At 62.3% G+C, this 17,017-nt stretch overlaps 1 protein-coding gene across 5 annotated transcripts in view; it reads right to left on the bottom strand.

Annotated features, from left to right (window-relative positions):
• The window catches only part of LOC110070617 (uncharacterized), a 159,963-nt gene that overhangs the window by 58,658 nt on the left and 84,288 nt on the right, over positions 1 to 17,017 (bottom strand). The window lies entirely within an intron of this gene.

The following is a 17,017-nucleotide window of genomic DNA, read 5'->3' as shown; positions in this document are numbered from 1 at the left end:
AGTGCCTGGGAGTATTTCTGGCCTGCAGTCCCCTGCCCTTCAGGACCAGGACCCTGCTGCTGCTGCTGCTGCTGCTGCTGCTTTGGGCAACCCTACCCCTTCCTCAACACCAGCCACCTGGCTGGGAGGGGAGGAAAGCTGTAAAAGCAAGAAGACGGTGCCAGGGCCCTCTGAGAGCAACGTTCCTGTCATCGGGGGAGTCGCTGGTAACATCTGCCGTCCCCAGGCACTGGGTGAGAGACAGTGCCTGGGAGTATTTCTGGCCTGCACTCCCCTGCCCTTCAGGACCGGGACCCTGCTGCTGCTGCTGCTGCTTTGGGAAACCCCACCCCTTCCTCAACACCAGCCACCTGGCTGGGAGGGGAGGGAAGCTGTAAAAGCAAGAAGCCGGTGCCAGGGCCCTCTGAGAGCAACGTTCCTGTCATCGGGGGAGCCGCTGGTAACATCTGCCATCCCCAGGCACTGGGTGAGAGACAGTGCCTGGGAGTATTTCTGGCCTGCAATCTCCTGCCCTTCAGGACCGGGACTCTGCTGCTGCTGCTGCTGCTTTGGGCAACCCCACCCCTTCCTCAACACCAGCCACCTGGCTGGGAGGGGAGGGAAGCTGTAAAAGCAAGAAGCCGGTGCCAGGGCCCTCTGAGAGCAACGTTCCTGTCATCGGGGGAGTCGCTGGTAACATCTGCCGTCCCCAGGCACTGGGTGAGACAGTGCCTGGGAGTATTTCTGGCCTGCACTCCCCTGCCCTTCAGGACCGGGACCCTGCTGCTGCTGCTGCTGCTGCTTTGGGCAACCCCACCCCTTCCTCAACACCAGCCACCTGGCTGGGAGGGGAGGGAAGCTGTAAAAGCAAGAAGCCGGTGCCAGGGCCCTCTGAGAGCAACGTTCCTGTCATCGGGGGAGTCGCTGGTAACATCTGCCATCTCCAGGCACTGGATGAGAGACAGTGCCTGGGAGTGTTTCTGGCCTGCACTCCCCTGCCCTTCAGGACCGGGACTCTGCTGCTGCTGCTGCTTTGGGCAACCCCACCCCTTCCTAAACACCAGCCACCTGGCTGGGAGGGGAGGGAAGCTGTAAAAGATAGAAGCCGGTGCCAGGGCCCTCTGAGAGCAACGTTCCTGTCATCGGGGGAGTCGCTGGTAACATCTGCCGTCCCCAGGCACTGGGTGAGAGACAGTGCCTGGGAGTATTTCTGGCCTGCACTCCCCTGCCCTTCAGGACCGGGACTCTGCTGCTGCTGCTGCTTTGGGCAACCCCACCCCTTCCTCAACACCAGCCACCTGGCTGGGAGGGGAGGGAAGCTGTAAAAGCAAGAAGCCGGTGCCAGGGCCCTCTGAGAGCAACGTTCCTGTCATCGGGGGAGTCGCTGGTAACATCTGCCGTCCCCAGGCACTGGGTGAGAGACAGTGCCTCGGAGTATTTCTGGCCTGCACTCCCCTGCCCTTTAGGACCGGGACCCTGCTGCTGCTGCTGCTGCTTTGGGCAACCCCACCCCTTCCTCAACACCAGCCACCTGGCTGGGAGGGGAGGGAGGCTGTAAAAGCAAGAAGCCAGTGCCAGGGCCCTCTGAAAGCAACGTTCCTGTCATCGGGGGAGTCGCTGGTAACATCTGCCGTCCCCAGGCACTGGGTGAGAGACAGTGCCTGGGAGTATTTCTGGCCTGCACTCCCCTGCCCTTCAGGACCGGGACCCTGCTGCTGCTGCTGCTGCTGCTTTGGGCAACCCCACCCCTTCCTCAACACCAGCCACCTGGCTGGGAGGGGAGGGAAGCTGTAAAAGCAAGAAGCCGGTGCCAGGGCCCTCTGAGAGCAACGTTCCTGTCATCGGGGGAGTCGCTGGTAACATCTGCCGTCCCCAGGCACTGGGTGAGAGACAGTGCCTGGGAGTATTTCTGGCCTGCACTCCGCTGCCCTTCAGGACCGGGACCCTGCTGCTGCTGCTACTGCTGCTGCTTTGGGCAACCCCACCCCTTCCTCAACACCAGCCACCTGACTGGGAGGGGAGGGAAGCTGTAAAAGCAAGAAGCTGGTGCCAGGGCCCTCTGAGAGCAACGTTCCTGTCATCGGGGGAGTCGCTGGTAACATCTGCCGTCCCCAGGCACTGGGTGAGAGACAGAGCCTGGGAGTATTTCTGGCCTGCACTCCCCTGCCCTTCAGGACCGGGACCCTGCTGCTGCTGCTGCTGCTGCTGCTTTGGGCAACCCCACCCCTTCCTCAACACCAGCCACCTGGCTGGGAGGGGAGGGAAGCTGTAAAAGCAAGAAGCCGGTGCCAGGGCCCTCTAAGAGCAACGTTCCTGTTATCAGGGGAGTCGCTGGTAACATCTGCCGTCCCCAGGCACTGGGTGAGAGACAGTGCCTGGGAGTATTTCTGGCCTGCACTCCCCTGCCCTTCAGGACCGGGACCCTGCTGCTGCTGCTGCTGCTGCTGCTTTGGGCAACGCCACCCCTTCCTCAACACCAGCCAACCTGGCTGGGAGGGGAGGAAAGCTGTAAAAGCAAGAAGCCGGTGCCAGGGCCCTCTGAGAGCAACGTTCCTGTCATCGGGGGAGTCGCTGGTAACATCTGCCGTCCCCAGGCACTGGGTGAGAGACAGTGCCTGGGAGTATTTCTGGCCTGCACTCCCCTGCCCTTCAGGACCGGGACCCTGCTGCTGCTGCTGCTGCTGCTGCTGCTTTGGGCAACCCTACCCCTTCCTCAACACCAGCCACCTGGCTGGGAGGGGAGGAAAGCTGTAAAAGCAAGAAGCCGGTGCCAGGGCCCTCTGAGAGCAACGTTCCTGTCATCGGGGGAGTCGCTGGTAACATCTGCCGTCCCCAGGCACTGGGTGAGACAGTGCCTGGGAGTATTTCTGGCCTGCACTCCCCTGCCCTTCAGGACCGGGACCCTGCTGCTGCTGCTGCTGCTTTGGGAAACCCCACCCCTTCCTCAACACCAGCCACCTGGCTGGGAGGGGAGGGAAGCTGTAAAAGCAAGAAGCCGGTTCCAGGGCCCTCTGAGAGCAACGTTCCTGTCATCGGGGGAGTCGCTGGTAACATCTGCCGTCCCCAGGCACTGGGTGAGAGACAGTGCCTGGGAGTATTTCTGGCCTGCACTCCCCTGCCCTTCAGGACCGGGACTCTGCTGCTGCTGCTGCTGCTTTGGGCAACCCCACCCCTTTCTCAACACCAGCCACCTTGCTGGGAGGGGAGGGAAGCTGTAAAAGCAAGAAGCCGGTGCCAGGGCCCTCTGAGAGCAACGTTCCTGTCATCGGGGGAGTCGCTGGTAACATCTGCCGTCCCCAGGCACTGGGTGAGACAGTGCCTGGGAGTATTTCTGGCCTGCACTCCCCTGCCCTTCAGGACCGGGACCCTGCTGCTGCTGCTGCTGCTTTGGGAAACCCCACCCCTTCCTCAACACCAGCCACCTGGCTGGGAGGGGAGGGAAGCTGTAAAAGCAAGAAGCCGGTGCCAGGGCCCTCTGAGAGCAACGTTCCTGTCATCGGGGGAGTCGCTGGTAACATCTGCCGTCCCCAGGCACTGGGTGAGAGACAGTGCCTGGGAGTATTTCTGGCCTGCACTCCGCTGCCCTTCAGGACCGGGACCCTGCTGCTGCTGCTACTGCTGCTGCTTTGGGCAACCCCACCCCTTCCTCAACACCAGCCACCTGACTGGGAGGGGAGGGAAGCTGTAAAAGCAAGAAGCTGGTGCCAGGGCCCTCTGAGAGCAACGTTCCTGTCATCGGGGGAGTCGCTGGTAACATCTGCCGTCCCCAGGCACTGGGTGAGAGACAGAGCCTGGGAGTATTTCTGGCCTGCACTCCCCTGCCCTTCAGGACCGGGACCCTGCTGCTGCTGCTGCTGCTGCTGCTGTGGGCAACCCCACCCCTTCCTCAACACCAGCCACCTGACTGGGAGGGGAGGGAAGCTGTAAAAGCAAGAAGCTGGTGCCAGGGCCCTCTGAGAGCAACCTTCCTGTCATCGGGGGAGTCGCTGGTAACATCTGCCGTCCCCAGGCACTGGGTGAGAGACAGAGCCTGGGAGTATTTCTGGCCTGCACTCCCCTGCCCTTCAGGACCGGGACCCTGCTGCTGCTGCTGCTGCTGCTGCTTTGGGCAACCCCACCCCTTCCTCAACACCAGCCACCTGGCTGGGAGGGGAGGGAAGCTGTAAAAGCAAGAAGCCGGTGCCAGGGCCCTCTAAGAGCAACGTTCCTGTCATCGGGGGAGTCGCTGGTAACATCTGCCGTCCCCAGGCACTGGGTGAGAGACAGTGCCTGGGAGTATTTCTGGCCTGCACTCCCCTGCCCTTCAGGACCGGGACCCTGCTGCTGCTGCTGCTGCTGCTGCTGCTTTGGGCAACCCCACCCCTTCCTCAACACCAGCCAACCTGGCTGGGAGGGGAGGAAAGCTGTAAAAGCAAGAAGCCGGTGCCAGGGCCCTCTAAGAGCAACGTTCCTGTCATCGGGGGAGTCGCTGGTAACATCTGCCGTCCCCAGGCACTGGGTGAGAGACAGTGCCTGGGAGTATTTCTGGCCTGCACTCCCCTGCCCTTCAGGACCGGGACCCTGCTGCTGCTGCTGCTGCTGCTGCTTTGGGCAACCCTACCCCTTCCTCAACACCAGCCACCTGGCTGGGAGGTGAGGAAAGCTGTAAAAGCAAGAAGCCGGTGCCAGGGCCCTCTGAGAGCAACGTTCCTGTCATCGGGGGAGTCGCTGGTAACATCTGCCGTCCCCAGACACTGGGTGAGACAGTGCCTGGGAGTATTTCTGGCCTGCACACCCCCCTGCCCTTCAGGACCGGGACCCTGCTGCTGCTGCTGCTGCTTTGGGAAACCCCACCCCTTCCTCAACACCAGCCACCTGGCTGGGAGGGGAGGGAAGCTGTAAAAGCAAGAAGCCGGTTCCAGGGCCCTCTGAGAGCAACGTTCCTGTCATCGGGGGAGTCGCTGGTAACATCTGCCATCCCCAGGCACTGGGTGAGAGACAGTGCCTGGGAGTATTTCTGGCCTGCACTCCCCTGCCCTTCAGGACCGGGACTCTGCTGCTGCTGCTGCTGCTTTGGGCAACCCCACCCCTTTCTCAACACCAGCCACCTGGCTGGGAGGGGAGGGAAGCTGTAAAAGCAAGAAGCCGGTGCCAGGGCCCTCTGAGAGCAACGTTCCTGTCATCGGGGGAGTCGCTGGTAACATCTGCCGTCCCCAGGCACTGGGTGAGAGACAGTGCCTGGGAGTATTTCTGGCCTGCACTCCCCTGCCCTTCAGGACCGGGACCCTGCTGCTGCTGCTGCTTTGGGCAACCCCACCCCTTCCTCAACACCAGCCACCTGGCTGGGAGGGGAGGGAAGCTGTAAAAGCAAGAAGCCGGTGCCAGGGCCCTCTGAGAGCAACGTTCCTGTCATCGGGGGAGTCGCTGGTAACATCTGCCGTCCCCAGGCACTGGGTGAGAGACAGTGCCTGGGAGTATTTCTGGCCTGCACTCTCCTGCCCTTCAGGACCGGGACTCTGCTGCTGCTGCTGCTTTGGGCAACCCCACCCCTTCCTCAACACCAGCCACCTGGCTGGGAGGGGAGGGAAGCTGTAAAAGCAAGAAGCCGGTGCCAGGGCCCTCTGAGAGCAACGTTCCTGTCATCGGGGGAGTCGCTGGTAACATCTGCCGTCCCCAGGCACTGGGTGAGACAGTGCCTGGGAGTATTTCTGGCCTGCACTCTCCTGCCCTTCAGGACCGGGACTCTGCTGCTGCTGCTGCTGCTTTGGGAAACCCCACCCCTTCCTCAACACCATCCACCTGGCTGGGAGGGGAGGGAAGCTGTAAAAGCAAGAAGCCGGTGCCAGGGCCCTCTGAGAGCAACGTTCCTGTCATCGGGGGAGTCGCTGGTAACATCTGCCGTCCCCAGGCACTGGGTGAGAGACAGTGCCTGGGAGTATTTCTGGCCTGCACTCCCCTGCCCTTCAGGACCGGGACCCTGCTGCTGCTGCTGCTGCTTTGGGCAACCCCACCCCTTCCTCAACACCAGCCACCTGGCTGGGAGGGGAGGGAAGCTGTAAAAGCAAGAAGCCGGTGCCAGGGCCCTCTGAGAGCAACGTTCCTGTCATCGGGGGAGTTGCTGGTAACATCTGCCGTCCCTAGGCACTGGGTGAGAGACAGTGCCTGGGAGTATTTCTGGCCTGCACTCCCCTGCCCTTCAGGACCGGGACCCTGCTGCTGCTGCTGCTGCTGCTTTGGGCAACCCCACCCCTTCCTCAACACCAGCCACCTGGCTGGGAGGGGAGGGAAGCTGTAAAAGCAAGAAGCCGGTGCCAGGGCCCTCTGAGAGCAACGTTCCTGTCATCGGGGGAGTCGCTGGTAACATCTGCCATCCCCAGGCACTGGGTGAGAGACAGTGCCTGGGAGTATTTCTGGCCTGCAATCTCCTGCCCTTCAGGACCGGGACTCTGCTGCTGCTGCTGCTGCTTTGGGCAACCCCACCCCTTCCTCAACACCAGCCACCTGGCTGGGAGGGGAGGGAAGCTGTAAAAGCAAGAAGCCGGTGCCAGGGCCCTCTGAGAGCAACGTTCCTGTCATCGGGGGAGTCGCTGGTAACATCTGCCGTCCCCAGGCACTGGGTGAGACAGTGCCTGGGAGTATTTCTGGCCTGCACTCCCCTGCCCTTCAGGACCGGGACCCTGCTGCTGCTGCTGCTGCTGCTTTGGGCAACCCCACCCCTTCCTCAACACCAGCCACCTGGCTGGGAGGGGAGGGAAGCTGTAAAAGCAAGAAGCCGGTGCCAGGGCCCTCTGAGAGCAACGTTCCTGTCATCGGGGGAGTCGCTGGTAACATCTGCCATCTCCAGGCACTGGGTGAGAGACAGTGCCTGGGAGTGTTTCTGGCCTGCACTCCCCTGCCCTTCAGGACCGGGACTCTGCTGCTGCTGCTGCTTTGGGCAACCCCACGCCTTCCTAAACACCAGCCACCTGGCTGGGAGGGGAGGGAAGCTGTAAAAGATAGAAGCCGGTGCCAGGGCCCTCTGAGAGCAACGTTCCTGTCATCGGGGGAGTCGCTGGTAACATCTGCCGTCCCCAGGCACTGGGTGAGAGACAGTGCCTGGGAGTATTTCTGGCCTGCACTCCCCTGCCCTTCAGGACCGGGACTCTGCTGCTGCTGCTGCTTTGGGCAACCCCACCCCTTCCTCAACACCAGCCACCTGGCTGGGAGGGGAGGGAAGCTGTAAAAGCAAGAAGCCGGTGCCAGGGCCCTCTGAGAGCAACGTTCCTGTCATCGGGGGAGTCGCTGGTAACATCTGCCGTCCCCAGGCACTGGGTGAGAGACAGTGCCTGGGAGTATTTCTGGCCTGCACTCCCCTGCCCTTTAGGACCGGGACCCTGCTGCTGCTGCTGCTGCTTTGGGCAACCCCACCCCTTCCTCAACACCAGCCACCTGGCTGGGAGGGGAGGGAGGCTGTAAAAGCAAGAAGCCAGTGCCAGGGCCCTCTGAAAGCAACGTTCCTGTCATCGGGGGAGTCGCTGGTAACATCTGCCGTCCCCAGGCACTGGGTGAGAGACAGTGCCTGGGAGTATTTCTGGCCTGCACTCCCCTGCCCTTCAGGACCGGGACCCTGCTGCTGCTGCTGCTGCTGCTTTGGGCAACCCCACCCCTTCCTCAACACCAGCCACCTGGCTGGGAGGGGAGGGAAGCTGTAAAAGCAAGAAGCCGGTGCCAGGGCCCTCTGAGAGCAACGTTCCTGTCATCGGGGGAGTCGCTGGTAACATCTGCCGTCCCCAGGCACTGGGTGAGAGACAGTGCCTGGGAGTATTTCTGGCCTGCACTCCGCTGCCCTTCAGGACCGGGACCCTTCTGCTGCTGCTACTGCTGCTGCTTTGGGCAACCCCACCCCTTCCTCAACACCAGCCACCTGACTGGGAGGGGAGGGAAGCTGTAAAAGCAAGAAGCTGGTGCCAGGGCCCTCTGAGAGCAACGTTCCTGTCATCGGGGGAGTCGCTGGTAACATCTGCCGTCCCCAGGCACTGGGTGAGAGACAGAGCCTGGGAGTATTTCTGGCCTGCACTCCCCTGCCCTTCAGGACCGGGACCCTGCTGCTGCTGCTGCTGCTGCTGCTGCTGCTTTGGGCAACCCCACCCCTTCCTCAACACCAGCCACCTGGCTGGGAGGGGAGGGAAGCTGTAAAAGCAAGAAGCCGGTGCCAGGGCCCTCTAAGAGCAACGTTCCTGTAATCAGGGGAGTCGCTGGTAACATCTGCCGTCCCCAGGCACTGGGTGAGAGACAGTGCCTGGGAGTATTTCTGGCCTGCACTCCCCTGCCCTTCAGGACCGGGACCCTGCTGCTGCTGCTGCTGCTGCTGCTTTGGGCAACGCCACCCCTTCCTCAACACCAGCCAACCTGGCTGGGAGGGGAGGAAAGCTGTAAAAGCAAGAAGCCGGTGCCAGGGCCCTCTGAGAGCAACGTTCCTGTCATCGGGGGAGTCGCTGGTAACATCTGCCGTCCCCAGGCACTGGGTGAGAGACAGTGCCTGGGAGTATTTCTGGCCTGCACTCCCCTGCCCTTCAGGACCGGGACCCTGCTGCTGCTGCTGCTGCTGCTGCTGCTTTGGGCAACCCTACCCCTTCCTCAACACCAGCCACCTGGCTGGGAGGGGAGGGAAGCTGTAAAAGCAAGAAGCCGGTGCCAGGGCCCTCTGAGAGCAACGTTCCTGTCATCGGGGGAGTCGCTGGTAACATCTGCCATCCCCAGGCACGGGGTGAGAGACAGTGCCTGGGAGTATTTCTGGCCTGCACTCCCCTGCCCTTCAGGACTGGGACCCTGCTGCTGCTGCTGCTGCTTTGGGCAACCCCACCCCTTCCTCAACACCAGCCACCTGGCTGGGAGGGGAGGGAAGCTGTAAAAGCAAGAAGCCGGTGCCAGGGCCCTCTGAGAGCAACGTTCCTGTCATCGGGGGAGTCGCTGGTAACATCTGCCGTCCCCAGGCACTGGGTGAGAGACAGTGCCTGGGAGTATTTCTGGCCTGCACTCCCCTGCCCTTCAGGACCGGGACTCTGCTGCTGCTGCTGCTGCTTTGGGCAACCCCACCCCTTTCTCAACACCAGCCACCTTGCTGGGAGGGGAGGGAAGCTGTAAAAGCAAGAAGCCGGTGCCAGGGCCCTCTGAGAGCAACGTTCCTGTCATCGGGGGAGTCGCTGGTAACATCTGCCGTCCCCAGGCACTGGGTGAGACAGTGCCTGGGAGTATTTCTGGCCTGCACTCCCCTGCCCTTCAGGACCGGGACCCTGCTGCTGCTGCTACTGCTTTGGGAAACCCCACCCCTTCCTCAACACCAGCCACCTGGCTGGGAGGGGAGGGAAGCTGTAAAAGCAAGAAGCCGGTGCCAGGGCCCTCTGAGAGCAACGTTCCTGTCATCGGGGGAGTCGCTGGTAACATCTGCCGTCCCCAGGCACTGGGTGAGAGACAGTGCCTGGGAGTATTTCTGGCCTGCACTCCCCTGCCCTTCAGGACCGGGACCCTGCTGCTGCTGCTACTGCTGCTGCTTTGGGCAACCCCACCCCTTCCTCAACACCAGCCACCTGGCTGGGAGGGGAGGGAAGCTGTAAAAGCAAGAAGCCGGTGCCAGGGCCCTCTGAGAGCAACGTTCCTGTCATCGGGGGAGTCGCTGGTAACATCTGCCATCCCCAGGCACTGGGTGAGAGACAGTGCCTGGGAGTATTTCTGGCCTGCACTCCGCTGCCCTTCAGGACCGGGACCCTGCTGCTGCTGCTACTGCTGCTGCTTTGGGCAAACCCACCCCTTCCTCAACACCAGCCACCTGACTGGGAGGGGAGGGAAGCTGTAAAAGCAAGAAGCTGGTGCCAGGGCCCTCTGAGAGCAACCTTCCTGTCATCGGGGGAGTCGCTGGTAACATCTGCCGTCCCCAGGCACTGGGTGAGAGACAGAGCCTGGGAGTATTTCTGGCCTGCACTCCCCTGCCCTTCAGGACCGGGACCCTGCTGCTGCTGCTGCTGCTGCTTTGGGCAACCCCACCCCTTCCTCAACACCAGCCACCTGGCTGGGAGGGGAGGGAAGCTGTAAAAGCAAGAAGCCGGTGCCAGGGCCCTCTAAGAGCAACGTTCCTGTCATCGGGGGAGTCGCTGGTAACATCTGCCGTCCCCAGGCACTGGGTGAGAGACAGTGCCTGGGAGTATTTCTGGCCTGCACTCCGCTGCCCTTCAGGACCGGGACCCTGCTGCTGCTGCTGCTGCTGCTGCTTTGGGCAACCCCACCCCTTCCTCAACACCAGCCAACCTGGCTGGGAGGGGAGGAAACTGTAAAAGCAAGAAGCCGGTGCCAGGGCCCTCTAAGAGCAACGTTCCTGTCATCGGGGGAGTCGCTGGTAACATCTGCCGTCCCCAGGCACTGGGTGAGAGACAGTGCCTGGGAGTATTTCTGGCCTGCACTCCCCTGCCCTTCAGGACCGGGACCCTGCTGCTGCTGCTGCTGCTGCTGCTGCTGCTTTGGGCAACCCTACCCCTTCCTCAACACCAGCCACCTGGCTGGGAGGGGAGGAAAGCTGTAAAAGCAAGAAGCCGGTGCCAGGGCCCTCTGAGAGCAACGTTCCTGTCATCGGGGGAGTCGCTGGTAACATCTGCCGTCCCCAGACACTGGGTGAGACAGTGCCTGGGAGTATTTCTGGCCTGCACTCCCCTGCCCTTCAGGACCGGGACCCTGCTGCTGCTGCTGCTGCTTTGGGAAACCCCACCCCTTCCTCAACACCAGCCACCTGGCTGGGAGGGGAGGGAAGCTGTAAAAGCAAGAAGCCGGTTCCAGGGCCCTCTGAGAGCAACGTTCCTGTCATCGGGGGAGTCGCTGGTAACATCTGCCATCCCCAGGCACTGGGTGAGAGACAGTGCCTGGGAGTATTTCTGGCCTGCACTCCCCTGCCCTTCAGGACCGGGACTCTGCTGCTGCTGCTGCTGCTTTGGGCAACCCCACCCCTTTCTCAACACCAGCCACCTGGCTGGGAGGGGAGGGAAGCTGTAAAAGCAAGAAGCCGGTGCCAGGGCCCTCTGAGAGCAACGTTCCTGTCATCGGGGGAGTCGCTGGTAACATCTGCCGTCCCCAGGCACTGGGTGAGAGACAGTGCCTGGGAGTATTTCTGGCCTGCACTCCCCTGCCCTTCAGGACCGGGACCCTGCTGCTGCTGCTGCTTTGGGCAACCCCACCCCTTCCTCAACACCAGCCACCTGGCTGGGAGGGGAGGGAAGCTGTAAAAGCAAGAAGCCGGTGCCAGGGCCCTCTGAGAGCAACGTTCCTGTCATCGGGGGAGTCGCTGGTAACATCTGCCGTCCCCAGGCACTGGGTGAGAGACAGTGCCTGGGAGTATTTCTGGCCTGCACTCTCCTGCCCTTCAGGACCGGGACTCTGCTGCTGCTGCTGCTTTGGGCAACCCCACCCCTTCCTCCACACCAGCCACCTGGCTGGGAGGGGAGGGAAGCTGTAAAAGCAAGAAGCCGGTGCCAGGGCCCTCTGAGAGCAACGTTCCTGTCATCGGGGGAGTCGCTGGTAACATCTGCCGTCCCCAGGCACTGGGTGAGACAGTGCCTGGGAGTATTTCTGGCCTGCACTCTCCTGCCCTTCAGGACCGGGACTCTGCTGCTGCTGCTGCTGCTTTGGGAAACCCCACCCCTTCCTCAACACCATCCACCTGGCTGGGAGGGGAGGGAAGCTGTAAAAGCAAGAAGCCGGTGCCAGGGCCCTCTGAGAGCAACGTTCCTGTCATCGGGGGAGTCGCTGGTAACATCTGCCGTCCCCAGGCACTGGGTGAGAGACAGTGCCTGGGAGTATTTCTGGCCTGCACTCCCCTGCCCTTCAGGACCGGGACCCTGCTGCTGCTGCTGCTGCTTTGGGCAACCCCACCCCTTCCTCAACACCAGCCACCTGCCTGGGAGGGGAGGGAAGCTGTAAAAGCAAGAAGCCGGTGCCAGGGCCCTCTGAGAGCAACGTTCCTGTCATCGGGGGAGTTGCTGGTAACATCTGCCGTCCCTAGGCACTGGGTGAGAGACAGTGCCTGGGAGTATTTCTGGCCTGCACTCCCCTGCCCTTCAGGACCGGGACCCTGCTGCTGCTGCTGCTGCTTTGGGCAACCCCACCCCTTCCTCAACACCAGCCACCTGGCTGGGAGGGGAGGGAAGCTGTAAAAGCAAGAAGCCGGTGCCAGGGCCCTCTGAGAGCAACGTTCCTGTCATCGGGGGAGTCGCTGGTAACATCTGCCGTCCCCAGGCACTGGGTGAGAGACAGTGCCTGGGAGTATTTTTGGCCTGCACTCCCCTGCCCTTCAGGACTGGGACCCTGCTGCTGCTGCTACTGCTGCTGCTTTGGGCAACCCCACCCCTTCCTCAACACCAGCCACCTGGCTGGGAGGGGAGGGAAGCTGTAAAAGCAAGAAGCCGGTGCCAGGGCCCTCTGAGAGCAACGTTCCTGTCATCGGGGGAGTCGCTGGTAACATCTGCCGTCCCCAGACACTGGGTGAGACAGTGCCTGGGAGTATTTCTGGCCTGCACTCCCCTGCCCTTCAGGACCGGGACCCTGCTGCTGCTGCTGCTGCTTTGGGAAACCCCACCCCTTCCTCAACACCAGCCACCTGGCTGGGAGGGGAGGGAAGCTGTAAAAGCAAGAAGCCGGTTCCAGGGCCCTCTGAGAGCAACGTTCCTGTCATCGGGGGAGTCGCTGGTAACATCTGCCATCCCCAGGCACTGGGTGAGAGACAGTGCCTGGGAGTATTTCTGGCCTGCACTCCCCTGCCCTTCAGGACCGGGACTCTGCTGCTGCTGCTGCTGCTTTGGGCAACCCCACCCCTTTCTCAACACCAGCCACCTGGCTGGGAGGGGAGGGAAGCTGTAAAAGCAAGAAGCCGGTGCCAGGGCCCTCTGAGAGCAACGTTCCTGTCATCGGGGGAGTCGCTGGTAACATCTGCCGTCCCCAGGCACTGGGTGAGAGACAGTGCCTGGGAGTATTTCTGGCCTGCACTCCCCTGCCCTTCAGGACCGGGACCCTGCTGCTGCTGCTGCTTTGGGCAACCCCACCCCTTCCTCAACACCAGCCACCTGGCTGGGAGGGGAGGGAAGCTGTAAAAGCAAGAAGCCGGTGCCAGGGCCCTCTGAGAGCAACGTTCCTGTCATCGGGGGAGTCGCTGGTAACATCTGCCGTCCCCAGGCACTGGGTGAGAGACAGTGCCTGGGAGTATTTCTGGCCTGCACTCTCCTGCCCTTCAGGACCGGGACTCTGCTGCTGCTGCTGCTTTGGGCAACCCCACCCCTTCCTCCACACCAGCCACCTGGCTGGGAGGGGAGGGAAGCTGTAAAAGCAAGAAGCCGGTGCCAGGGCCCTCTGAGAGCAACGTTCCTGTCATCGGGGGAGTCGCTGGTAACATCTGCCGTCCCCAGGCACTGGGTGAGACAGTGCCTGGGAGTATTTCTGGCCTGCACTCTCCTGCCCTTCAGGACCGGGACTCTGCTGCTGCTGCTGCTGCTTTGGGAAACCCCACCCCTTCCTCAACACCATCCACCTGGCTGGGAGGGGAGGGAAGCTGTAAAAGCAAGAAGCCGGTGCCAGGGCCCTCTGAGAGCAACGTTCCTGTCATCGGGGGAGTCGCTGGTAACATCTGCCGTCCCCAGGCACTGGGTGAGAGACAGTGCCTGGGAGTATTTCTGGCCTGCACTCCCCTGCCCTTCAGGACCGGGACCCTGCTGCTGCTGCTGCTGCTTTGGGCAACCCCACCCCTTCCTCAACACCAGCCACCTGCCTGGGAGGGGAGGGAAGCTGTAAAAGCAAGAAGCCGGTGCCAGGGCCCTCTGAGAGCAACGTTCCTGTCATCGGGGGAGTTGCTGGTAACATCTGCCGTCCCTAGGCACTGGGTGAGAGACAGTGCCTGGGAGTATTTCTGGCCTGCACTCCCCTGCCCTTCAGGACCGGGACCCTGCTGCTGCTGCTGCTGCTTTGGGCAACCCCACCCCTTCCTCAACACCAGCCACCTGGCTGGGAGGGGAGGGAAGCTGTAAAAGCAAGAAGCCGGTGCCAGGGCCCTCTGAGAGCAACGTTCCTGTCATCGGGGGAGTCGCTGGTAACATCTGCCGTCCCCAGGCACTGGGTGAGAGACAGTGCCTGGGAGTATTTTTGGCCTGCACTCCCCTGCCCTTCAGGACTGGGACCCTGCTGCTGCTGCTACTGCTGCTGCTTTGGGCAACCCCACCCCTTCCTCAACACCAGCCACCTGGCTGGGAGGGGAGGGAAGCTGTAAAAGCAAGAAGCCGGTGCCAGGGCCCTCTGAGAGCAACGTTCCTGTCATCGGGGGAGTCGCTGGTAACATCTGCCGTCCCCAGGCACTGGGTGAGAGACAGTGCCTGGGAGTATTTCTGGCCTGCACTCCCCTGCCCTTCAGGACCGGGACCCTGCTGCTGCTGCTACTGCTGCTGCTTTGGGCAACCCCACCCCTTCCTCAACACCAGCCACCTGGCTGGGAGGGGAGGGAAGCTGTAAAAGCAAGAAGCCGGTGCCAGGGCCCTCTGAGAGCAACGTTCCTGTCATCGGGGGAGCCGCTGGTAACATCTGCCATCCCCAGGCACTGGGTGAGAGACAGTGCCTGGGAGTATTTCTGGCCTGCACTCTCCTGCCCTTCAGGACCGGGACTCTGCTGCTGCTGCTGCTGCTTTGGGCAACCCCACCCCTTCCTCAACACCAGCCACCTGGCTGGGAGGGGAGGGAACCTGTAAAAGCAAGAAGCCGGTGCCAGGGCCCTCTGAGAGCAACGTTCCTGTCATCGGGGGAGTCGCTGGTAACATCTGCCGTCCCCAGGCACTGGGTGAGACAGTGCCTGGGAGTATTTCTGGCCTGCACTCCCCTGCCCTTCAGGACCGGGACCCTGCTGCTGCTGCTGCTGCTGCTGCTTTGGGCAACCCCACCCCTTCCTCAACACCAGCCACCTGGCTGGGAGGGGAGGGAAGCTGTAAAAGCAAGAAGCCGGTGCCAGGGCCCTCTGAGAGCAACGTTCCTGTCATCGGGGGAGTCGCTGGTAACATCTGCCGTCCCCAGGCACTGGGTGAGAGACAGTGCCTGGGAGTATTTCTGGCCTGCACTCCCCTGCCCTTCAGGACCAGGACTCTGCTGCTGCTGCTTTGGGCAACCCCACCCCTTCCTCAACACCAGCCACCTGGCTGGGAGGGGAGGGAAGCTGTAAAAGCAAGAAGCCGGTGCCAGGGCCCTCTGAGAGCAACGTTCCTGTCATCGGGGGAGTCGCTGGTAACATCTGCCGTCCCCAGGCACTGGGTGAGAGACAGTGCCTGGGAGTATTTCTGGCCTGCACTCCCCTGCCCTTCAGGACCGGGACCCTGCTGCTGCTGCTGCTGCTTTGGGCAACCCCACCCCTTCCTCAACACCAGCCACCTGGCTGGGAGGGGAGGGAGGCTGTAAAAGCAAGAAGCCGGTGCCAGGGCCCTCTGAAAACAACGTTCCTGTCATCAGGGGAGTCGCTGGTAACATCTGCCGTCCCCAGGCACTGGGTGAGAGACAGTGCCTGGGAGTATTTCTGGCCTGCACTCCCCTGCCCTTCAGGACCGGGACCCTGCTGCTGCTGCTGCTGCTGCTGCTTTGGGCAACCCCACCCCTTCCTCAACACCAGCCACCTGGCTGGGAGGGGAGGGAAGCTGTAAAAGCAAGAAGCCGGTGCCAGGGCCCTCTGAGAGCAACGTTCCTGTCATCGGGGGAGTCGCTGGTAACATCTGCCGTCCCCAGGCACTGGGTGAGAGACAGTGCCTGGGAGTATTTCTGGCCTGCACTCCGCTGCCCTTCAGGACCGGGACCCTGCTGCTGCTGCTACTGCTGCTGCTTTGGGCAACCCCACCCCTTCCTCAACACCAGCCACCTGACTGGGAGGGGAGGGAAGCTGTAAAAGCAAGAAGCTGGGGCCAGGGCCCTCTGAGAGCAACGTTCCTGTCATCGGGGGAGTCGCTGGTAACATCTGCCGTCCCCAGGCACTGGGTGAGAGACAGTGCCTGGGAGTATTTCTGGCCTGCACTCCCCTGCCCTTCAGGACCGGGACCCTGCTGCTGCTGCTGCTGCTGCTTTGGGCAACCCCACCTCTTCCTCAACACCAGCTACCTGGCTGGGAGGGGAGGGAAGCTGTAAAAGCAAGAAGCCGGTGCCAGGGCCCTCTAAGAGCAACGTTCCTGTCATCGGGGGAGTCGCTGGTAACATCTGCCGTCCCCAGGCACTGGGTGAGAGACAGTGCCTGGGAGTATTTCTGGCCTGCACTCCCCTGCCCTTCAGGACCGGGACCCTGCTGCTGCTGCTGCTGCTGCTTTGGGCAACCCCACCCCTTCCTCAACACCCGCCACCTGGCTGGGAGGGGAGGAAAGCTGTAAAAGCAAGAAGCCGGTGCCAGGGGCCTCTGAGAGCAACGTTCCTGTCATCGGGGGAGTCGCTGGTAACATCTGCCGTCCCCAGGCACTGGGTGAGAGACAGTGCCTGGGAGTATTTCTGGCCTGCACTCCCCTGCCCTTCAGGACCGGGACCCTGCTGCTGCTGCTGCTGCTGCTGCTTTGGGCAACCCTACCCCTTCCTCAACACCAGCCACCTGGCTGGGAGGGGAGGAAAGCTGTAAAAGCAAGAAGCCGGTGCCAGGGCCCTCTGAGAGCAACGTTCCTGTCATCGGGGGAGTCGCTGGTAACATCTGCCGTCCCCAGGCACTGGGTGAGAGACAGTGCCTGGGAGTATTTCTGGCCTGCACTCCCCTGCCCTTCAGGACCGGGACCCTTCTGCTGCTGCTACTGCTGCTGCTTTGGGCAACCCCACCCCTTCCTCAACACCAGCCACCTGGCTGGGAGGGGAGGGAAGCTGTAAAAGCAAGAAGCCGGTGCCAGGGCCCTCTGAGAGCAACGTTCCTGTCATCGGGGGAGTCGCTGGTAACATCTGCCATCCCCAGGCACTGGGTGAGAGACAGTGCCTGGGAGTATTTCTGGCCTGCACTCCCCTGCCCTTCAGGACTGGGACCCTGCTGCTGCTGCTGCTGCTGCTGCTGCTGCTGCTTTGG

This window comes from Pogona vitticeps, chromosome 2 (assembly GCF_051106095.1).
Source record: "Pogona vitticeps strain Pit_001003342236 chromosome 2, PviZW2.1, whole genome shotgun sequence".
Lineage (NCBI taxonomy): Eukaryota > Metazoa > Chordata > Lepidosauria > Squamata > Agamidae > Pogona > Pogona vitticeps.
The sequence above is the reverse complement of the archived record's forward strand: the minus strand, read 5'-3'. Positions and strand labels throughout refer to the sequence as shown.